Source organism: Sceloporus undulatus, chromosome 5 (assembly GCF_019175285.1).
Source record: "Sceloporus undulatus isolate JIND9_A2432 ecotype Alabama chromosome 5, SceUnd_v1.1, whole genome shotgun sequence".
In the NCBI taxonomy this organism is placed as follows: domain Eukaryota; kingdom Metazoa; phylum Chordata; class Lepidosauria; order Squamata; family Phrynosomatidae; genus Sceloporus; species Sceloporus undulatus.
In genome coordinates this window covers 117,695,324-117,720,621 of record NC_056526.1, presented here as the reverse complement: position 1 = coordinate 117,720,621, position 25,298 = coordinate 117,695,324, and the positions used below count along the sequence as shown (strand labels likewise).

Below are 25,298 nucleotides of genomic sequence, written 5' to 3'. Positions count from 1 at the left end.
TTTTTCTGTAGCAGTGCCTCGACTGTGGAACTTGGTACTCAAGGATGTTAAGTTAGCCTCATCTCTTTTAAGCTTCCAGCAGGCAGGCAAAACAGTACTGTTTTGTATGGCATTCAGTGTTCGAAATTGTTCTTTTAATCTTTCAAAGCTGAATTCTTGGATTGTTTTTAGACTGCTTTTAGGAGATAAAGAGCACTTTAATGCATATTAAAGTTTTAATTTGTAGATTGCCTCAGGAGTCCTTATGGGTTCAGAGGAAATACAGAAATAATTTAAATAAATAAACAATGTACAAAAAACAGAGAACTGGTAATCTTATCATTTGCTTCTTGCTTTGCTTGTTCAAAACAAAGATGTTAATTCCGGAATGGAATACTTTGCAGGAGACTGGTTGATATGTTTTTGTTTGGTATTTAAAGCATCATATATCAAGCCTAATTCATTTATTTGGAAGTAAAATTGGATTTATTGTAGCAGAACTGAGTTCCAAATTAGCTTGCTGAGGATCACATTTAAAAATTTCAAATTCTAAACAGAAGAATCTAGTGGCCCAAAGCTAGGAGCAGCATACCATGCAGCTCCTAAGACTCTGAGCAATTATGACACTTATACTTTGTGGCCCAGAGATATGTGGAGCATCATGAAAAAACAGGTGGAGGTATGCAAAAGGGTCTGTCTAATTTGAAAAAGCACTAACATAAAATTTCAATATGCTTTTTTATTTTAAGTACAAGACTACACGCAGAGTTCTGCTGACACAAAAGCAGAAAGACTTGAACATTTTCTAAAGGGGCCCGTTCTAGCAGACGCTCTCCATATCATAAAACTGAGATAAAGCTCATTTGAAGGGGTTCTACGGTCAGTCTGTATCAAGTAGGAGTAGATGGCAATTGAATGTTTATAGAGAGTGGAATGACGTGTGATTTAGTTGAGTGACAGATATAACCTTGTGAGTGACATTGTATTACTCCAACAGTTGCTGAATGGTGAATGTGTCAAAGGTGATAAAATCCATCTTGCCTGTTTCAGCCCTTCAGTCTAGACGAAGCAGTCATATAGTTGCTTGGAAAATGGGGGACTGAAAGGGCTAGTGGTTTGGAAAGAAACAATGCATGAAGTGATAAATAATGTCTTGACTTATCACTGAATGACCATGGCCTCTATGCCTTTTCTTTTTAGCAGGAAATATAATGTAGCCCATAGTTTGTTCTGTAAATGGTAGTGTGAGACAGTTAAGTGAATAGCTGTTTGGTGTGTCAAAAGGTTTTCAGCTGATTCATAGGAGCCTCATGTGACCTGTAACCCCTTTGACACTACACATTTATAGCACTATGATTCCACTTTAATTGTCATGGTTCCATCTTAGGGAATCCCCGGTTTTGCAATTTAGAATTCTCAGAAGACATTTCTAGTGTTTCACCAAACTACAAATTCCAGTATTTTGTAGCATGCAGCCATGGTGGTTAAAGTGGAATTATAATGCTGTAGTTATATGATGTGAAAGGGTCGTTGAGTGATGGAATGGGTGAGCAAAAACACAGCTCTTTTCTGTGCCGCTGCCAAGGCACCATTAGCATCCTGGAGTGGCGCAATGATGTCTCTTGTGCACCATGCTGTTTGGACACAGCACAGAAGGCACATCATCGGTGAGTGCGGCATGTGAGCATGCGTGTGCCAAAATGGCACCCGGAGAGCATGGAGCGTATGGACGCTCCACTCTCCCGAGTCCTAATTTAGGCCCCAGGCCAACGCAAAGCACCAATCTGTACCGGGCCTGAGCCTGGCACTTACTTTGTAAATTACCTGGGTGCTTTGGCCCAAGAGCCATCTTCAGGTATAGACTGGGTATGCCACATTGGCCTCTTTGGTTGCTAGACATCATGAAGCCTTTGAGATGTGCAGCCCTAGTTTCAACATGACAAACCTGAGGCCCATTCACACTACATAATTATAGCATTACTATTCCACTTTAACTACCATGATTCTGTCCTATGGAATTCTCTTGTTTGTAGTTTAGTGTGGCACTGGAGAATTCAGGCAAAGAGTTCAAAGTGCTCCTTCATAAATTGCAAATCCTAGGATTCCATAGAATGGAACCATGGCAGTTAAAGTGCAATAATACTGCTATAATTCTGTAGTGTTAATGGACCCCTGGTTTTTCTGCTTGTTCTTGGTCAACAAAGCAGGACTTGTGTCTCTTGCATTTTAGACCTAGGCACTGCCTTTTCCTCCACCTTTTCCTTAGAGTTTAGTTCCTCTCAATCATATGTACTCTTATAACAATGGTTCCTGAGTCCATTGAGTTCAGATAACCTCCATTTTGAGCGTAGATTTGAGTATAGTCTCCCCTAGCTAGCAGGCCCTCATAGACGATGAAGAATTCTTTGTGTTAGATAATAATGTTTTTAAAGTCTTTTGTCAGAAGCCAAAGGAAAAGCAGGAATTTATGAAGCTGACATTATGTCAAAGTTGGTCAAGTATGCAACAGCAGCTCAGTAGACAGAAGGGAAGAAAGTAGGGTAGAGTGGAGATGAATGATATGATGTGGAAAAATCAGGGATTAGTATGAGTCTTGAATCTTTCGCTCCACAGCTCATGTCCATGTTGCTAGTTTGGCACAGTCTTCTGTGCATTCATCCCCCCTACCTCTTTGTGGTATATTTTTCTTTGTGAGTTATTATTTAGTAAAATGAAGCGTTTCTCCTTAGAAGATGCCATGAATTGTCATTATTCAAACATTCCTCTCCACCTTCATTTTGAGGAAAACTGAGAAATTTTGAGACAGGATGTATTGTTGAAACAAAAGATGCAGCTTCTGATTAAAATGGTGCTATTGCTCTGTTCTAAGGCTGCTTATATAATTCATAAGACAAAGTCTATATCACTTCTTCATACATAGTTTTCATATTGAATAGGTATTCAAAATTACTTTTCATACATTACATTTTCTCTTAAGGAGCCATTTTAGGTGGCAGTCTTTGGTAGTGGCTTGGAATGGGGAACCTGATTGCAAACTCTTGCTTAGCATGAGGCTCTGAATGATACTGGGCTGCCTGTTGTCTTTCAACCTTACCACTTGAAAGGGTTGCTTTGATCATAAATTTGAGGTCATGAATCCAACCCTAAGCTGCAAAGAAAATGGTGAGAAATAAATATGTAATATATATGCATATTTAGTAGCAACACTTGAAACATTCTACTTCCTAATCTGAGTTAGAAGAGGCAATGATGCAAAAATCTATAATTTGCTCTAATTAATTTTTATTTTCTAAAGTTGATATTAGCATTCACAGTTCACTTCTCTCTTATATGCATACATTATACTCTTTATTTCTATGTTTTGTATTCTGGAGAAACTAGATTTAGCTTAATAGCTTTTTAAGCTATTAAACTATGTGACCATGCTATCTAGTGACATTGATAGAGTTATAAAATAAATTGAAAGAAAAGCAAACTCTCAGACTGTTTCACAAGTTTAGATAGGTGTACTGGAAACAAGGAGTAGTCTGGCAAATTAAGTATGTGTACCTTATCTTTTAATGTCTCAGATTCCTCTCTTCAACTGTTATGCTGTTCTATAACAGCCTCAATTGGAAATACAGAATATGACACTATGGCAAAGTTAATGTTAATTTTCCTCAGTTTTTCCTTTTTGTTTGTCTAGCTTAAAAGGCTGAAGCTATATCTGTTATTTTCCCACTCTTGTTCTGATCATTCCTGAAGCCCTCCCAAACACTTATGTGAAGAAAATGGAATCTGTTCCAACAGACTGTTGCTTAGAAGGCTATGCCACTTAAAGAAGCAAGGTCTACTGTCATGACGTCTCTCCTCTCTTCCGCATCACAGTAGCCCTCCAAGAAAACCACTTTCCCCTTCTATCTCAGCAAGCAATTTTCCATGTAAATTTTCTCACAGTGAACCAGATCTTATAACTAGGTCATTTTCTTTTTATTTGTATATGCACAAAATATTTAATAGTAGTTTTTTTGTGGGTTTTTTGGGCTATGTGGCCATGTTGTAGAAGAGTTTATTCCTGACATTTTGCCAGCATCTGTGGCTGGCATCTTCAGAGAATACTGGCAATTTTTACTGTATTTCTATTTCTACTATAGATGCACCCATAGTGTAGAGAGGAAAGAGCCCCAGAGCTATCTAGAACCATGAACAGGCACTTGTAAGGGATTGAGGATGTGCTGCAATATTTTTTTTCCAAGTTCCACTTGTTATTGGGCAATATGCTTGGTATTGTTTTTGGAAATACAGTCCACACTCCTTGCCATCCGCGGATTTAACCATCAGCAGATGGCAAGCCCCTGTTTTGGTTAATGGTGGCGCATGCATGTGACTATGCTAGTGGGCACATGCTTGCTGCGCCACCATTAATTTTAATGGACATGAGCATGCACGGATTTTTGTATCCATTGGAGGGGGGTCTGGAACGGATCCCTCATGAATACAGAGGTCCTACTGTAGAAACAGATTGGTTTTTGCTCATTTAGTTATTGTGAACTTTCCTCTGAGAGTAAGTTGCTCTTGCAATGAATAGCAATATTGATTTGTCTGAGCAGAAATGTAGAACTCCCAAATGATGAATCTCCATGTATATACATAATATGTCTACTTGGGTACATTAGAGGTGAACAGTCTTTTCCAACTTAAGACCAGGAATCCGAAAATGTTTGAGGAAACTTCTTGGTGCCAAGTCTTCCATTCTCAAAAAAACCTCCACCAATAAATTATCCTAAAGCTGGCTCAGCATTTGGCTGCAGCCTTTTTTCTTGTAATTTAACTGTTTGGCTGACGCCTAAACTAGTTTTAGGAAATCTCTCAAATCTCCAGTTTTGGCATGAATATATCCAAGTTTATTAAAGTGATGTATGCCACTTTTAAAATACTTTATCTTTAGATAGATAGATAGATAGATAGAGATAAAGTGGCACACATCACTTTAATAAACTTGGATATATTCATGCCAAAACTGGAGATTTGAGAGATACACACAAAGACTGACATAAAACACATAAATGAAAAAAAATACACACACACATATAACTAAACCCATAAATACAGCAATACTAGCAGTAGTAATAATACAAAAAAAGTCTGTTAATGGTGAAATTATTTGTATCTAAAGCTCTGTCTAGTTCCATTCATTCTATCCCCGTACCTCTCAATCTCTTCTCTCTTCTTCTTTTCTTCTTGTTCTTTTCTCCCTTCTCCAACTTCGCTTCCCTTAAGTATTCCCTAAAATACTTTCTCTCTTAATCAATAACTGGCAACCATGGCCTGAAGCAGATGAGCCAAAAGTGCTGGCTTCGGGCCACATTGGGGTGTGATGTTTACACAATGCACGTACCAAATGCCGCCCTAAGCTGTGTGAAGCCTGCCCCAACCTGGAAGAGCCAGCACAAAAATAAGTATCAAAAAGCTGCTCCTTGGTGGTGGTGGGGTTAAGGACCATGACAGTGGCCTGGATAAGGACTGGGCATGTGCAGTCGCCACAGCCTCAGCACAATCGGTGCCAGCACAGCCACACACTACTCTTTTGGGCCCATCTGCATGACTCCATGATACATTTTTTAAAAATCCTTTTCTTTTCACTCACCATTTAATGTCCAAACTTCATTGGTTTCTTTGTCTTCTGTATACGGCTCGATTCAATAACTTTTGAGTTTATACAGGGGGCCCTTGGTACCTACTTGGGACTGAGGTTTGGTTCCAGGATCCCATGTGGATCTCAAAATCTGTGGATGCTTAAATCCCATTAAATATAGTAGTGTTGTGAAATTATATCCCCTATATAACATAGCAAAATCATAGCTTAATTTTTGGAATATCTCTGCTCTTTCTTTCTTTCTTTCTTTCTTTCTTTCTTTCTTTCTTTCTTTCTTTTTTTCCAAGCTGTGGATGGTTGAATCTGTGTAGAAAGAATCTGTGGCTATGGAGGGCTGACTATCCTCTGTGGAGGCCCATGTCTATCCAGTCTGCCTGTTCTCTCTGAAGCAACCCAACTTCCCTTTCCCATGGTCAGAGTTGCACCTATCAGACTAAGAGAGAGTATTGACCAGAGCATCTCAGTGAGAAATTAAGTTTGTAGGAAGAAACAAATGTTTATGATTTTCAGAGCTGAGCTCAAGTCCTAAGATTCCTCCCACTAGTGTCATGGCTGGGAGAAGAGAGGCCTGGACAGGTCTACAACTTCCATCAGTGTGAGCAAGCATAGTTAGTGTAAGGAGTTATGGGAGAACGCAGTCCACAAATACTTGAGGGAATGCAGATACCTATTCCTGTAGATGCCTACAATATGCTGTGTTAGCTAACTCATATCAAATACACTGTGATGGGAGCACATAAACATAGTACTAGAGACTGTGGGGCTGTGCAGACCTCCCCATCTTTGCCAGATCGGGGATGCAACAATCACCCGCAACGTTACACCAGCCTGGGGGCAGAGTCGTGGCGTGCGTTGTGTAGACGCTACACCATGACTCCGCCCCCAGGCCGGCCAAAGATGCCGGTCTGCAAAGCCCTTGAGTCTGCTGCATACTTAACTCAAGCTGGCTGGGATGTTTTCCATGTAAGTTGTAGATTAAGCTTTGAACCAACATGCCATGGCCCAATTTATCTGGAGGCAGCTGTCTCATGATGTTTGGCTTGGAAATGCTAACATTCCAGACGCAATCTCTACCTTGGTTTTACATTGGGTGATCTTTCTATAAATAAACAAAACTGAAATTAAACCAAGGAACTATTTTGCCAGCTAAAAGGTTGCCACTTGTAAAAAACCCAAAAACATACTCATGTCCTTCTGGAGTGCCTGTTGTGTTGGTTCAGTTTACTTTGTCCTGTGCAAAAAATGCTTAGCTGCCCAGTATCCTGGCTATTGGTCCTTATTTGCCATTGTTTCTTGGCTTTCATAGATGTCAGTCTGTTCCTTCTGGCTCTCAAAGACGTGATTCTTTCTGTTAGACATTACTGGAACAAAATAATACTCTGTTGTACAGAGGAGAGATTGTGGGGTCAACAGTATAGCCCATTGACTGAGACAGCATGGTCTTGCTGAGGATTAGAAAACATAACATCTGATTTACCATGAGTTCCCATTCCCTAGAAACATGAAGGTAGCAAGTCAGGTTTTGGGGGAGCTGATATTTTTCCCCAAATGGATACCTGGGACTTGAAGGTGTATTGCCCCACAGTCCAAACATTTTAATAAAGTCTTCTATTTGTTTGTTGTCTAGAGTAGCCAAAACAAAGATGTAAACTCAAATGAATGGAACTGGAAGCAAAATATTTACCACACGGGGGTTAAAATGAGATTGGTGAGAGCTAGCCTGTGAAGTGACAAATGAGCAGGAGCTTCATAAAGCAGTATCTCCAGGTGCAATCTGTGCATTACTTTGCACACGACAATAACCATTACAGTACTTTAAGTAAGGAAGTGATGTGTAGCCCATGGCCATACTCCACTGCTGAATGAATATTTGTAAGGGACCAATCTAATTCAAAATATTTCTTGTTGTTAGCTGTGGGCCACTACAGACAAAACGTACAATAGGATACTATACCGTAACATCCACTGACTTTGACACAGATATAAAAGGTATAATGAAATTATAAACCATTTACAAATCATTTTAAAACACACAGTTTAACATTGCATCTATGCCCTTTATGAACTTTCCCAGGCTGAGTCTTTTCAAGGCATCAAGCTTCCTTGTGATCTAGTACCAGGTTTATTCTACCTCTCTTTAATGCTATCCCAAATAGTGCAACATCATGAGATATATATACCTGCTCATCAGATTAGAGAGAAATTGTTATATTCTGGATTGGTCAGCCACTACATTGTGTCACAAAATGTGACAAAACTGTCGAGGACTTAATCTACACTGCAAAATTAGCGATTTGATATTGCTTTAACTGCCATGGCTCCATACTGTAGAATTCTTGGATTTGTAGTTTTGTGAGACATTTAGCCTTCTTTGTCAGAGAGCTCTGGTACCACAGCAAATTACAGATTCCAGGATTCCTTAGGATGGAGCCATGGCAGTTAAACTAGCGACAACAGCATTAATTCATGTATGTGTAGCAGCAGCCTAGGACTGACATACAGTTGGAAGCACAATAGGTAGTACACTAAGTCTTCCACAAAACCATTTCCGCTGATACACAATCGGTTGGTTGGTTGGCTGGCTGTGTGTGTCTGTAGCTTCAAGTTGCCTGTTGACTTATGGTGACCCCCATTAATTTCATAGGTTTTTGTAGGCAAGGAATACTCAGAGGTGGCTTCATCAGTTCATTTTCTGAAATATATCCCACAGCGCCTACTATTCATTGGCATTCTCTCATCCAAGTACTAACTAGGCTTACCTTGCATAGCTTTCAAGATCAGATGGGATCTGGGGTCTTTAGGGTATTTAGACCCCGAAGAGACAGGTCAAAATAAAGCTGCTTCAGGTCCCTTTGAAGATATGCTGTTTAAATGACACACACATATTAAGAGGCCAGAAGCTGCGCCAAAGCTGCGCTCTAATCCTTAGGACTGGAGCGCGGCTTCGTCACGGCTTCTGGCCTCTTAGGACGCATGCAGCATTTAAACAACATACCTTCAAAGTGACCCAGACCAGCTTTATTTTGGCCTGTCTGTTTGGGCCCTTAGGCTGCTTAGCCTGTTGGTTACAGAGAGCAAAGCACTGTCCAAGAAAGCAGACATTTGTTGAAATTTTAGTTTTTAAAGGCATTCTTCAAAGAAGTATTGATAAGAGTCAAGCGGTATTTTGCGGTATTAAGGTCTTTTCTAATAGGAGCAAACCACTGAAAGAGCCATTTTGCAGGAACAGAGTATATTTATTCTGTGGAAGCAGAATAGCCCATTCATCCTCACTCAATTGTTCAGACCATCGTACCTTAGGTAATCTCAAAAGCCATTTAGTTTAGTCTGCACCAATACCAAAGGATGTTTTTATTAATTCAAGATTTGATGGAGGTTAGAACTGTCTCCACTCTCAACAGAGCAGTTTGTGTAACTTGGGACAAAGCAAGAATTTACCTCAAGAAACCCTTGTGGATTAGATTGACTAGGTTTATAAGGAATACTTAAAAGCAGAAGTATCCTTGAAGTGTAGTAGCATAGGATTGTGAATCTGAATTCTTAAAATTCCATACTTAAGCAATAAAATGGGGTATGCTTGATTGTATGAAATGGTGTCACCTTAGTTCCTTTTTGTGCTTGCTTTAATGTTTTGTGTTTGTTTTATATTTCCTGTACATTTTTATCACATAAGTGATCTTTGACATATGGATTTCTGATTTCCAGTCTTAATGAGAATACAGCTACCCACTGACTAGAAAAAATGGATTCACACTTATTGGCTAAAAATACAGATACATATTTAAGATTGAATTCCATATATCATCAATCAGTTTTATGTTTGTTAATGAGAGGTGGAATACTTTTGGGTCTTTCTTGTGCATGTGAAACCTGTCATTTCAGTGTAATTTTTTGGTTTGATCAGTCATCCAGTATTTCCCACTTGTAACTGAATGGAAACGCCTTTCCTTGGGACATTTTATTACTTCCACTTTGGTTTCTTGGCTAGGATGAAGGATACTTGTATACACAGAAATAGCATTTAAAGCAAACCATTCTTCCTAGAACTCTTTGTTCATTTCCCCAAGAATGTGCTCTGCTACATAAATTACTCATTCAAAATGTCAGTGAGAGAGAATGCGAAGGAAAGCAAGTTAGCATAAAATATCTGCCCATTAATATTAGCTCTCATTGTAGGAATAATAACTGGAAGTAGGAGTAATACAAACAAGAACTGCTACATAATGGTTGCAGTCCCCCTTCAGTATGCCATCATCATAGTGCCAGTCTGCTACCTTGCATCATGTATATATTGCTGGACTGTACATTAAGAATCCCAAGTATTTTCAAGATCATGGGCTCATTTGGAATTTTGAGAACCTACTGTGGGTCCTTTCACAAAATGGCTGCGTTATGTATGTGTGAAGTAACAAAATGGAAAGTATAAGTTGCATCTGGTAAACAAAAAACAGACCATACTGAATTGGTAGATGTTTAACAGAGAATCTCATCCAAAACTCAATCTAAATTAAACTTCGCATTGATGTTTATAATAATGGGGTAATACCTATTCAGATCTTTGAGATGGACCTCTCATGGCATGTCCTGCATCTTTTAAGAAGCTGCAAGCATATACTCTCGTTGCTTGATTCAGGAGGAAGTGCAATTCTACAAATGTAAAACACATTTTCCTAGAAGCGAGTGGGCAGCAAACCTAAACTCCCAGTTTTAAAGCTGGGTTAAGTGCTGTGTGTATGTGTGTCTTAAATCTAGCAATGTCCAGTTGCTGGGGGAGGACTTTGCCTTGGAGTTTGTCACAAACTCCCTCAATCACATCATATCCAAACTGAAAGCTCAGTGCAGTATTTATTAAGAAATACAGTCCCCCCTTCTGTTTTTGCGGACTTGAAGTCTGTGTCCCTTGCCTGTTTGTGGGAGGCAAATGGAGGGGGACAAAAATGGGGCGTGTGCCCGTGGGGGTGCACCACCATTCAAGCCAATGGGGTTTGAATATAAGTGGTTTTCCATTTGTGTGTGTGTGTGTGTGTCTGGAACAGATCCCCTGTGAAAATTGAGGGGCAGCTGTATATCTTGACAAGAAAATCCTGTGAGAGGTTTGCCTAAGAGTTGCCATAAGTTGGAAATGACTTAAAGACAAACAACATCAACAACAACAACAAAATAAGAACAAAGAAAAGAAAATAGGCGAACGGTTTGAAAATAAAGTAAACAATAAAATATGTACTAAGACACTCTAATTACTTGGAAGAAGGTGTTCACAAAATGTAGGGGGCACCTTCAGTGCATTCCACGCTTGGCAGAGTTTGACTAATTCTGGAGGTCTGTAGTCTGCAATGGTAACCCTCAAACTAGTGGGGGTTGAATATGCGGTATGGTCAAAGCAGTAAAAAATAACCCAATTTCTCCGTCCCCTTTAGGCCACACACTTTATTTGTAAGTGAAGCACCCACTTCTTATTTTAAAAGTAAAAGCAGAATTTATTTTCACTGTCACCACTGTAGCAAAAATTATGAAGAGGAGTGTATGTTGGTTTTTAAGCCATGTTTTATCTGCCCTACATTAAAAGGACCACCCCCCTTTTTTAAATGATCTTTTTGGCATCAGCAGAGGTGACTGCCTGATCTGTTTTAGCAACCATAAAAATTGTACAGGGGCAGGAAAACCCACTTACTACCTTTGAGGGTTGAAAATACCAATTAAATGGAATGTGCTACTGGAAAATGTAAGGGCTAATTAACAAGGAGATAGTCTTTGCTTCATTTTTGTTGTTGTTTCTGGAGCAGGAATGATAGGCAATAGATAATACTGAGCCATTAAATATCTCAGCTTTTAAAAAGTAGACAGACACTGGAGTGCTGTATTTTCATTACATGGTCTAGACTGCTCAGTAAAAGTACAGAGTGGTGGCATAAAAACATGGATATAAGGCCCAGATCCTCATGGCTTTTAAAGATTTTTTACATGGATTGTTAACATAGGCGCGTTATAGACGGGCTTAAGCGGCGCCATCGTCGCGCCGTGAATACACGCGAGGGGCGGCGCTTCCGGATGCGCCTTGCCCCTCACGCGTATTCCGTATGTCAAGATGGCGGCGCCCTATACAGATGGGCGCGGCCATCTTGACGTAACAGACGCTGTGCGTCCGGACGTCCAAACCCGGAAGAGACATCGCGACTGTGCGCTTTGGCACTTGCAACGTCTCTTCCGGGTTGCCAGAAGGAGCGCGATTTGCGTGCTCCTTTTGTACAGCGCGGGGGAGTCGCGCGGTTTGGCTGCAGCGGCTTCCCCGCGCTGCAACCGGCAGCAGCCCAAGACCGTCCCTTTTGGGTGGTCTGTAACGGGCCATAGGGTCCAAACAGAGAGGCCAAAATAAAGCTGCTTCGGGCCACTTTGGAGGTATGCTGTTTAAATGAAACATTCATCTCAAGAGGCCAGAAGCAGTGCCAAAGCTGCGCTCTGATCCTTAGGACTGGAGCATGGCTTTGACACGGCTTCCGGCCTGTTAGGATTCATGCAGCATTTAAACAGCATACCTCCAAAGTGATCCGAAGCAGCTTTATTTTGACCTGTCTGTTCAGGCCCAAAATGTCAAGAAAAAGCAACATGGGATATACAGTACAGTATATGAAATAAAAGATGTATGTGAGAGTCAGGGTGACTCAGCAGAAGCCAATTGAGAACCACACAGGTGTAAATGGTAATACAATTAACAAGTCCTGAGAGCCAAGGACAGAGATGCAAGTAGATAATTGTACACACCTGACAATTGTTAAGTGGTCAAGGCTGAGATGATGATATCACTAATTGTAGGATGAACAAAGAGAACCAATGAGAATGGTGTACATGCCTACTGGGTGGAAACAGACAACAGTGGGTGGTATCTTGAATTGACTATAATAAGGACTATGAATCTCAATGTATTTTGTGGGTTGTAGTAGTGGATTGTAGAGTGGATAGTGAGGAGTAGAGTATTGTTGTGTTGGATAGTTTTGGAGCTGTATATAGTAGAATAAAGTAGATCTTTTATATAAGACTACAGTGGTGCCCCGGGATACGAAATGATCGCGTTACGAAATTTCCGGGGTACGAAAAAGTTAGATTGGAAAAAACTGTTCCAGGTTACGATATTTTTTTTGGGTTACGAAATTTATTTCGGCGCGAAATTCAAACGCAAAGCGCGGCTAGCGGCTTTCCAGCGCTAACGGAAAGCCTTTTCGGGTTGCGAAATTATCGGGTTACGAACGGAATGGCGGAACGAATTAATTTCGTAACCCGAGGTAGCACTGTACTGAGTTGTCTGGTGTCTTGGGTGAAGCTACAAGAACCAGCTGAATCCTGAAGAAGGGTGAAGACTTCTGTGGAAGCAAGAGTGAGAAGGCTTGGAGAATTTGTCAGGGTCTTCAGCCTATTCTCTGTAACTCTGCTAAGCTATAACCACTGGCCAAAACTGGTCAGCGCGGTGCACAACCAGGTGGTGAGTTCGAGCCAGAGGTGAAGAGCTACAACTCCCATCATCCCTCCATCCTGTATCAAGCTTATCAGATATCAAATGTGAAATTGAAGGCTTTCATGGCTGGCATCCATAGTTTTTTGTGGGTTTTTCAGGCTATGTGGCCATGTTCTAGAAGAGTTTCTTCCTGATGTTTTGCCAGCATCTGTGGCTAGCATCTCTTCTAGAACATGGCCACATAGCCTGAAAATCCCACAAGAAACTATCAGATATCACCTTTTTCTTTTTCCCTGTTGTTTTTAAAAAATGAAAATTTTAATACAACAGAGAAAGATTAGTTATTGGACCTAAACTGACCTAACATTGTCTTTCCCCAACCCTCCCTGGTCACCCTTGTACACAATTCTAACTGTGAATGACTCTGCAACATAAAAGCTCATTTACATTTACACATACACATACACATACAAGGACAAGACAGTGACAGGTGGGGTAAGGAGGCAGAGGACCAAGAAGATGGTATTAGTTGAATGCTATTGAGAGTGTCTAATTATTTGAGATAAACTATTGAGCATTTCCAAGCGAAGTGGACCTTTTATTTTAATATTTTTTGTCCATTTCCCATCTGTGGAATGCTATTTTCTACATCATGGCAAGCTCAACAAGGAGACCTGCGGACCTTTTACCATGGCTGGATGCTCTGGGTGCCTTCTGGTCTCCTGCCACCTTTACCTCCTAAAAATATCTATAGGGCAACGTGGGTCCAAGAAGTATTCTGGTGAAATGAAGATGGTAGGTGGTGGAAATCTCAGTGAGCACTTCATTTTTTTGTTGCACCTGGATAACTGGTTATTTTTTAATCTTGAAAGGGGCAGGGATCCTGGCAGGTGCTGAAGAAGGTATCTCTTGTGTACTGTGCCACCTATGGGGACCACATTGGAGAAGGCAGAAATAATAGAATGCTGTGTGTTTGTGGATGTGTGTTCAAGTTGCCTGTTGACTTATGGTGACTCCCTGAATTTCATAGGTAAGGAGCTCTCAAAGTGGTTTGACCATTTCCTTCCTCTGAAATATAGCCAACAGCACCTGGTATTTGTTGTGGTGACCCTTCCAAGTACTAACCAGGGCTGACTGCTTATTTCCAAGATCAGACAGGCCCTAATGGAATACTACCCAGTGTAAACTATTGCTGCACATACATAGTTGGCATGTCACAAAGGCTAGGCCAGAAGCTTTTCTCTAATGTGCTAGTTGTGTATTTTTATTGGGCTTTTTATGCCATAGAACATTCATACATCAAATATTCCATAGTCCAATAATGTTGAAATCATATGAGGCAGCTCACTCTGTAACATAGGGCTTAGGCTGCAAAGAAGTTAAACCTTTTCAGTTCAAGTAATTTAGACATTTATTTTGGGGATGGTTCTTCGTTTCTGTTTTTAAGGCAAGGAAAAAGAAGGCTCCCATCTTGTGCTGATTTATAGGATTTAAACTCCTGCTTTTTGTCACTTTCCCATCTCCGTTTCTCTCTCTCTACCCCCTTGTGTTTAGTGGCTCAGGCTGTCAGTTTTGCTTTGCTTTATGATTCTGCCTATTTCTTTTTCTGGTGCTCTCTCCACTAGAAGACTGATTAGAGGAAGCAGAGAGAAGCTGAGTGGCACCGAGACATAATAGGACTGTTTTCCTTTCCCCTTCCTGCCCTTTGACATAGCATTACAATCAAGTGTGCTGTAGCAAGCACGTGATGCAGTGCTTGGCATCTGGGTTTGAGTGGGAGAATAATTTTGCCTCTTGACAGCCAGGAGGCTTGCTGTCATGTGAGGTGTTGGCTCTTTTGCTATGAGAAGCTTTTGGATCCAGAGTTAAAGTGGATATCCTAAATGTGTACTTGAGCCTAAGTGGTGTAATTTTCAGATATCCTCAACATTGTCCAGAAACACAAATTAAATAAATGGCAATAACAAGGAAAGCTGGTGTCTGAAGTATGACTTTCTTTAATTTTTTTAAAAATTATTTCAGTTGCACAAAGAATACTAAATCAACAACAACAACAACAGAAAAATGTTCAAACAGATATAGGATACAAGTTAACAGAAAAACACATATAATGCTTAAGAGGCAATTCCATTAGGGTAGTTATCCGGATGACATTGTTTTATTAGGATGACCACAAAAGTTCAGTGGGGAATTGTTACCCCCAAGATCAGCCCCCCCAGGGATGTAGCCAGGGGGGGGATCTGGGGGTCCGGACCCCCCCTTCCATTAGAAAAATGAATGGTGTGTGCTGCTGCGCCGCCACACTCAAGCCCCATTATAATGGTGGCACTTAGTCTGGACCCCCCCCCCCTTCCTAAAATCCTAGCTACGTCCCTGGCCCCCCAATCACCCCTCTCAGTTGTGATATCAATTTAATATTAAAAGGGATGCTGAGGTGGGTGGCCTGTAAGGCAACCCCATTGTGGAGACCTGGCCATATTATATTTGAAAATCTGGTTGGCTGCAGCAGAAGAGGAAGTAAGAGCACCCTCCACAATGAGGTCACCCAAAGACATCAGCATAATCCCTTTGTCTATGGAGGGTGACAATGGAATTCTGACTGAAGAAGATGATTGTACATACACAGACACAAGATTCTTCTCTAGTAGTACGAGTTTTCCTTTGTCTGACATATTCACACCATTCGTCTGAACATTTCCTCACTCTCCAGACCATTTTTCTCCCTAGATCAAACCATTTAGCAATGTGGTAAGCCATTCATCCTGAAATGGCTGCTCTGGGACGTGAATTAAAGTATATATACCACTACCTAGACACTAGCGACTGTTCGACTTCTACTAGATTCCTCAATAAGCCAGCCACTCCACTTGCCGCCGTTGCTATTGAGTCATCTTAATTCTGGATACTCCTTGATTGGAACCATGCTTCAGGATCGGTACAGTATTACCATTAGCTGTGAGAACAAGGCCTCCACTTTTCACCTTCTTCCACCTTTGCTTCTTTAGTTCATGTGCGTGTGTACACTTGTGTTGATTTTTTTCACTAATAAACTACAAAATCTATTTGGAGTTGCCTATGGAGTTCTGTGTGATTTGGAACTGATATACAAAGGGAAAGATCCCAGTGCCCCAGCCAAGGTGTATTTTTATTTGAGATATTAAAAGTCCCCTAAAATAGATTCATTTGTGGGTGCCCTCCTGGGACCCCCAGCCTTTTGGGTAACAGGAGCCTTTTATGATGGAGTCAGGTTCAAGCGGAAAGTATCTCTCCATAAATCATCAGTTCCTGACGGTGTTTTGGCCAAATGTGAGGTGATGGTAACATAATTAATAAATGAAGTATGACTTTGACTGTCACAGAGTGGGGCTTCTTTAAAATCTTTATGATTTTGGTCTGTTATTATGTAACACTTTCTGAGGTTCTGTGCTCTTGGAAAAATAGGAGCTTGAATACAGCTTTTTAATTATGTGGAAATACCTTCAACATAATTTATCATTGGCATGTCACTTAGACTCGCATGCCTAGATAGATCTGTGTCATCCATGTACTGAAAAGGCTATGGGAAGGAAGGACTTGTAGTATATTTGTGGCTGTATTATTCCCCGTGACTCACTGTTTTGGAACCAGTATGGACCCTCAAGGTGAATAACAAATCAAGTAGTAAAACAGTGTGACATGTTGCTGTTTCTGTCTCTGTTTATGTAGGATTTCCTACATAAAGACCTTAGGTTATGAACCTGCTTGTACAACACCCCATCAAGATGTGTGTATTTATACAGTTGGCTTTCCATATCCACGGATTCTTTATCCATAGATTCAACCACCCACAGTTTGAAAACATTCAAAAATATATAAATTCCAAAAAACAAACAAAAAACCCCTTGATTTTGCCATTTTATACATGGGACACCATGTTATTATGCCATTCTATTTTAATGGGATTTGAGCATCCACATAGTTTGAGGACCCCAAATGGAGGCCTCTTCCAGCAGATCTCAGTCCTTTGGCAGGTGTGTATAGGGAGAGGCACTCTTCAGTTATTGTGTTTCCAAGCTGTTCAGGGCTTTAAATGTTGTCACCAATGCCTCGAATTTGGACAGAGCTCCTCCTTGGGGGTTACATTGTATGTAGGCATCCTGCCAGTGAGACATGTTTGTTCAAAGCAAGTCTGTTTGAATTCTTCCCTAATACAAGACATCTTGAAGTGTGATTAATCTCAAAGTTCTATATGTCTTGCTAGTAGGTGCTTTCCCTACTTTGCCTATGGCTATTCTTCAGATGAATAATTCTTGGGCGTTATAGTTCAGGTTGAGTCTGAATTTTGCTTGGGATCAGAAATATTTTAGACACTCCCCCCCCCTGCATTTTGGAATGGTTGCATATACATAATGAGATATCTTGGAGATGGGACCCAAGTTTTGGGTGTGGTGCTACTGTAGTACTGTAGTACAGTGCGCCCGCGTCACACGCGGATGCACCATATATGGCTTTCAGCATACGCTGAAAGCTGCGAGGGAATGCACAGGGTGCAAGGGGTGGCGCGTCCCATTGAGAATAATGGGGCATGTGCCTATGGTGCGCCATGCATGAGCCCCGTTATTTTCATTGGGGCTTGAGCATACACTTTTTTTACGCTAGGGGGGTCCGGAACGGATCCCCCGCATAAAAAAAAGGGCAGACTGTAGATGTATATCTTGATAAACCTGAATCTAAAGATATGAAAGCCATGGGCTTCATGAAAATATTTATTGCATTGCTAGAAAGTCTTCACCTTGTATTAAGCAATTCTCCTATGAACAGTCCTCAAAGGAAAGAAAATAAGTATGCCTCAGAACAAGTCAGTAAGTAGAACATTTAATCCTCTTTCTTGTGCTTTGGTTGTTAAAGGTGCAGGAGGTTTACTTATGTCAGACCAGAATGGGATTTACTGCTGTGTTTTAATAGCCAGCTCAACAATGGCTTGATTTCTTGTAAGCTACCGGTATTATAAGGTTAACATTTCCCCCCATGAACAACAGTATTAACATCATTGTAAATACATATACAAGAGAAGAAGGTAGAAAGGGAGTTGTGAACTTGTCCCTGTATGCTTTCAGGAAAAATACATCTGACTTGCTGTTATGATGGAATTATGTAGTAATCTTGCATTTTTCAACAAATGTAGCACAGAAAGAGCAGGCTTCAGAATGTGAAAAATTGAGGCCAGAATGTGAAAAATTGAGGCCAGATGTTTTTATTAACTACACAAATGACATTATGTAAAATAGAAACTTCATGACTAGTTAATTCATTGAAACATCTGCTCCACACTTGCCTGAGAAGGTGCTGATTGTTGGGAATCATCTGTTTAATTTTGTCACAGGTTTGAAGGATAGTTTGACGTCCCTGAATTCAATAACTGGAAGTGTTTTTAGCTGTAAGCAGCAAATCCAACTGTCTTTCTTGTATGTACAACAATTTCCTGTGAATTTGTTTAGTTTATCAGGAATAAAAGCAACTGTGTTTTCCTCAAAGATTCCCTCCATCCCTGGTTGTTTTCTGTTAGCCCTCCCATTTTGCTGCATTTCCTAAACAAGATTTAATAGAACAGGGATGGAGCAGGAACTCAAGTAAAATACCTACTGGATTTCAGTAGGACAGAGGCATCAAGAGATGGGTGCAACAGCATTGGGCTTTTCGGACATTCACAGTGGACACAGGGAATGAGACAATTGTATTAGTGCAAGGATTTGCATTTGTACCAGATGCCTTGTTTCAGAAATTTGGAAAAGTTCAATCACTGACACAACAGGGGAATTGTTCGAGAGTAATGCCCCAATTACTGTATATACTCAGGTACGTTTAGAAATTTTAGTCAAAAAAATTGATCCCAAAAATCTGGGTCGACTTATCCATGGGTCAATGTAAGTACTGTACTCTTAGCAAAAAAAAGGAACCATCTCCTTGTGAAAGGTGAGAGTTTACTCCTTCCTCGGAGCATCTAAAAGAAGCACTGATCTCCTTTACTCTCTCATCCACCCAGCCTTTAGTGTTATGCCTGCCAAAATTTTGTAAGTTCTTTGGCATTATTTTACTTGGCTCCATTCTTTACATCTTTTATTATATGCCCCTAAATTTTGTCATTGCCTTATCCACAGGATCATATCAAAATTTATAATTTTGGCCTCATAACCTGACCTTGGCTTGTACATGAGGTTGACTTCCAACACTGAGCTGTTATCTTTGTGGATGCTCTTTTGGTCTAAAAATGTATAGTTCACAAGCCTCCCGGATTCTGCAGCTGTGCTTTTTTGAATTCTGTAACGGGGATGCAATAATAAGGAAATTGAAAGTTTTGTGCGACACAGAGTTTTGAAAACAAAATAATAAATAAATAAATAAATAAATAAATAAATGTTTAGTATATCCCTTGTGCACTTATCTGAGTGTAAGTCTCTTTATACTCAATGGACTTGCTTCTGAGTTGACATGTTTAGGATTATATGCAGAATTTGTTAGAAGAACAATCCTGTGAATGTCTACTCTGAAGAAATTAAAAGTTCAATGACACTTATGCGCAGGTGGTGTGTATACAGGATTTTATCCTAAATCCTTTCATCCCTAGTAGCCCCAAAGTTTAACTTTTGTAATAGCTCTTTCTTCTTGGTTTTGCCTCTTTTTCTTTTTCCTCCCCCCCGCCCCCATAACCAAACCCTGCTGTTGCTGTCTCAGCTGCTGCTTAGTAACACCATCTAGTTTTATCTCAAATAATTAAGCTGATACTATGTGCTTCTATAGCCTTCTTTTAATATTGTTAATAATCATGTCCCAACTTCCTTTTTCCAGGATTTCCCTCATGTGTATATAATTTTGAGAAACATGTATGCTTGACCATAGAGAGATTTCTTTTAACTGTGTTTTCACTTGCTTTCACTTTGCATAATCCTTTGAGTTCAGATCTGTATTTTATTAGGAATGAAGTCTCTCTTAACATTACCTTTTATGGATTTTTCCTGAGAAGCTGTGCACTCTGTATAAACATTAATATAAAGAAGAAACATGTCTGCTCCAGATTTAAAAATAGATTTCATTAAGCAGGGATGAAATACTACCAATTGTAGCTTAGTACATGTAATTAAAAATTGTGAAAAAAATATTCCCAGAAACTTTTATTAACAGCTTGTGAATGATATAACACACCAGAATGCTGGATTGAGATTAACTGAAGTTTGCATTTGGTGAATGAATATTCATAAAAATGCCATATTTGATTGACTACTGAGCCTTTGAGGAATACTGTAAATATAGTTGGGTTCAAAAGTTCCCTTTAACTGAACGAATGGAACCTTTGCATCCAACTCACTGTTAAGTGACCATTTCACACCCAATGTTGTAAATATTTACTCATAATAGTATTTCCAATTGAGAAATGGAGGCAGAGTTTCCCTTCATTAATATATTTCCTTATATATGTGCCATGGTGCAAATACACACAATTGGTGATTTCCCCTCTTCTGTGTTAAACATCAGAACAGCAGAGGAAAACTCCATTTTATTCCTCTTATGATGGCACTGGGAATTAAGTAGGTTTGTGACACTGGTCATACTCAGAATATTTATTGTTGTTGTTGTTAAGTTGTTTTGATAGCCTCCTAAAAAATTGTAGTTGCCACTCTACATTCCAAGTGTTGATGCGTTCTGGTCTTGTTTTTAAGGTGATGCTGTGCTTTGGAAGCAGTGATCAGAGTCTGATTTTCAAGTATCTATGAGACAGTCCCACACTTCCAACATTTCATAGATGAGAAGCGAGCAGGTATGGCCAAGCAACAGTAGAATGTGGTCAAGTGGCAATAATTATTAACAAGGAAGTGTGGATTAATTATTATTAATAAGGAATGCTAGGAGAGACTGAAGCAGTTTGCTTTTGCATGAGCCTAATTGGGTATGGCAAACTTTCACCCCTTCTCTCTTCTTCTCCCTCTGCTGAGTTAACTGAGTACAAACTACTTTCACACTTTCAATTCAGTTTGCAGCAATTGAGGTAATCTGAGAACAGAGGGAGAAAGTGGGAGGAAGAGAATGAAGCTGGACCATTTTAAAAGCAGCTGAACAAGTGGGATGACAGAACATTAATCTGGACTGTCTCTACCAAATTGGGACAGTTGGATTTTATGCAGTCCTGGTCTTGCTAGATTAACAAAAGATGTACTTTTTATGAAGAGTATATATGAGGGCTCTTGGTTGTATGAAATTTATCACTCCTCTGTTATCTTGAAGGTAGTTTAGTGCCACCACCCTCCTCACTTATACTGAGAAAAAAACTTGAGTTAAGTTGGGTTTGACTTTGCTCCTATAGTCAAAAACAAATAGCATTATGATATTTGTAAAAATTTTATTTGAAAATTAATCTCCCTTGTTGACTTATGAGAAAAACAAACGTTAAAATCAGTGGGAACCTGTTTAAAATGGGTGTGTTTTTGAAAACCATACTTTGGTTATATGTTGAATAATGTAAATGTTACACTTGAGTTAGTTCATTCTATTTATTAACCGCAATGCTCTTTTCAAATAATTGAATGTACAGCTAGCTGTGGACTCTGTGTGACTGTTGTTTCTTTCTTAATGTTATGGCTTAGAAAAACTTAATTCCAAAGAAGGGGAAAAACCTTTCTGGTTTAAAGCAAAATGTTGGAACTGGAGCTAATGTGTTTCCAACAGACCATCCCCTATATTAATTCAAAACATGGACACATTGATGGATCCTTCTGGTACTTTACGTTCTACCCCAAGTACCGCTACAACATACAGTATTTTACTAGTCATCCCACTACTTACATGGCACATTACTAGTGGTGTGGAGGAGCTGAAATGAAACATTGGCTTTGATAGTGTCAACATCTATAAAAACATTTTTTCTGATGGAATCCAGTTGATCTGTACTTGGGGGAAGGAAATGTCCCAGGAAAGTGTCATGCCCTGCCTCCAAGATGCTGGTGCAGATTCTCAGTGAGTATTCAGACGTAGTGACAAGGTGAGATGCTAGTGCCTGAGACAGATGGTGAGAGTCCCCAGTAGCCACTGTGGACACAGGCACAGATGGAGATACAGATATGGCATTACCTATGCTGGCAGAGCATTGTCGAGAGAAAGAGGGGTAGAGATGCTCTGAGCGTTTCTATCTAAAACACTGGGCAGTCAAAACAATACCTCAGGAAGTTACTGCTGACAATTAACCTTTGTGGTGGAAGCAACATTTGTGCCTCACATTCCTGTTTATGTTGCCTAATAGGCCCCTAGACCTTGCTCTGTTTATTGGGCACATTCTTGAATTTTCCTTTGGACTCTTGCCTGGATTTATTACTGGACTGTTAATGACTTGGACTGAAGTCCTTGTTGGTGATCCACACTTCTCCTAGTATTTCTCTCAGGCTCTATACCTGGTCTTGTTCTGAGATCAGAGCAGGGCAGAAAATTAAATATGTAGGATTCCACTTGTAAACATGGTGTGACATGCAGATATTTGTACCCTTATATTTAAAGGTTCCTTTCACTTGGGCTGTTAGTTCATCATGTCTCTAATTTTCAATCTTCCCTTCTTACGCAAACCTCTTTTCAAAAAGGTCAATCAAATCTTCAGCAAGGCCAATAAAACCTTGTTCTGTTGTTTGTGCTATCCAACTTGTAAGCACCTCATTTTGCAAAGTAAATAATCATACTTTATTCAGTTTTGAAATAATCCTAGTTGATGGACAGAGAGATATAATGGTCCACAGTGTCAAAGACTGGGACACACCTCTTGTCTTCATTTGGGATGAAAATTCAGGTGGAAGCAGGGAATGTGAATGTGTCCATGTTTGCAATTTACTGGTGGGGTGATCAATGGTCCAAATTTTGTTGCTTTTGGGTGTTACAGCTCCGTATCCTTAACTCTGGCTTATACTAAATGGTTTCTCTTGTTAGAGAATCCAATAGTATTCTTCTTGTGTTTATACCATTTACCTCAGGTGAAAGTTAAGGTACAAGAAGGGTTGATTAAAGTGATCATGTTTTGTGTTAGCATGCCCTTTTGCTTTAAACCAGATATATTTTTTTCTCTTTGAGAATTTCTATCCTTTTTCTAGTTTGAGAAAATGTAAGCGAAAATATATGATCACATGTGAGGTTTTAAAAAAACTATATCAATAAACAAAATTTCCAAAAAGAACTTGAGTAATAGAGTGTAGCCATTGAAATGGTTTTGGAAATGACATTTCAGTGCCTTTAAAATGCTGAGTGCCATTGTGCTATTTACACTCAGAACTAAAACAAATTATGTCCTCATAAATCCCATTTATTTACCTGCAACATTTCCTGATATAAAGTGGTTAGGATCACAGCATTTTGTATCTAAGACATCTTTTAAAAACTCAGATTTCCTTTTTTCCTGACTGATAATTAGAATGCATCTTGATTTTAGAACTGTAAGAGAGAGTGTTTAAGAGTGTTGTTTAGATATCATTAAGAGATAGACTTGGGAAATGGTAGGTAGAAGCACAGTAGCATCAGTTGAAAGACCTGACCTAATTTAATCCTATAATGTAATGGATTGTTGTATGAATCAGTGTGCTTTTTTCTACCCTCTATGGGTGCTATATTAAATGACAATTTTACATAAATTTGGTTGTTTAACAATTCTCCCTACTAATGCAAATGCAATTGAATTAGATTTTTTAGCATATTAATATTAAGAAAACATGCTAATTCTTTTCTAATAACATCCTTTTATATCTTTTAAGATATAGTGAAGACCACAACCCCATAAATGGTCAATTGATAGGAATTTACTTCAATAGGTAACATGTTTTAAGTATTTGGGGTGGTGTTTGACCAGTCAAGCCTCTTGGACAGCAGCCATTGATTATGCTAAGCAAAAACTTGAAAAGCAATAATAGGCACTCTCAGGCTCTGTAGGTAGAGGAGGATGCTTGCTTGGTTCAACCAATTTTGGAAGGTTTCAGGGTAAAACATTTCCCCTAGATTTTATATTGACCTGCAATTTAAGGATTGGTCAATTAGAATTACTAAATGTTGTACCAAAAAAAATAAATAAAAATAAAATCCTGTTTATAGCTGGCTGCTCATTCCTCAGCATCAACAGCCTTAATGAGAGACTTGCGCTATGACTACCACCAAAATGATTTTGGTACACTACACAATTAACTAATTACTGGTGGGAGATTTTGTTTTGTACCCCTTGTGATTTTTAAATATTAAAATAAGATGAGGTGAAACCCATCTTAGGGAGGAGTTTTGCCTTACATTTATTTGGTAAGCTTGGCTTTTCAGAAGAATATGTAAGGACTCTTGGTTTTTGTGCTATTAAACTCTCACTTAAATAAAGGCTGAGGATTTGATTGTATAAGTAGATTTAGGATTATTATACTGTAAGATCTGCTGATCTTTATGATTAGCTCTTTCTGACCCTCCCATCCTATTTTATTGATATTACAAACATTGATTGTAGAAAGGCCTTCACAAAGGGTAATTTCAATGTATTGTCACTTGCTGGATTAGAAGGCTGCTATAATGGGACTTCTTATAATGAAAGAGTTTATCTTTGTCACACAAAAGTCAATTGAAGACGCAGTACATGTGATACTTTGGTGTCCTATATATTTGGCTGAGCAGGAAAAGCATTTGCAGCTCATCTTGGGAAGCAAATCAGGAGAAATTAATTAACATATAAACTTGTGTATAAGTTGAGGAATTTGAGTTAAAAAATAGATCTAAAAAACCTGGGTCAACTTATGCATAGGTCAATGTAAAAACAAGATAAAGATGAGAAAAGGAAATGTTATTTGGAATTCCCTTGACCCGGGGGGGAGCAGCTGCCACTTGGGGCAGTGGAGGAGCTTCCTCATGAGTAAGCCTGGGGGTAGGATCAGGGCCAAGCTGCACACAATACTGTGTGTGTCAGTTGCCTAGTCTGGTTTATATTTAGTGACATCAACTCTCCAAGGACTTAATATTGGAAATGGTAGTGATTCGGGACATAAATAAGAGTCAGGTGCTGTAGGAACTAGCCAAACCACTTCTGAGTATACCTTGTCTAAGAAAACCTTATAAAATAAGGTGACAGGAGACTGGAAGGTGCATGAGTACACACACACACCCCCCTCTGTAGATAAGCCCATTTCAAGAAGGGAGGCCATGGATGTTATAAGAGACAATCAGTACTGTGTAACTCTAACATCTGCAAACTGAAAGTTTTTTCGTGAG

At 39.6% G+C, this 25,298-nt stretch overlaps 1 protein-coding gene across 9 annotated transcripts in view; it reads left to right on the top strand.

Annotated features, from left to right (window-relative positions):
- Positions 1-25,298, top strand: part of APBB2 (amyloid beta precursor protein binding family B member 2) — a 193,160-nt gene that overhangs the window by 24,316 nt on the left and 143,546 nt on the right. The window contains exon 2 of one of the 9 annotated variants that reach the window (XM_042467261.1): positions 20,756-20,853. The exons of the other annotated variants lie outside the window; for them this stretch is intronic. The gene's annotated coding sequence lies outside the window, so the exon portion shown is untranslated. The remainder of the gene's footprint in view (positions 1-20,755; positions 20,854-25,298) is intronic. 9 annotated transcript variants of the gene reach the window in all.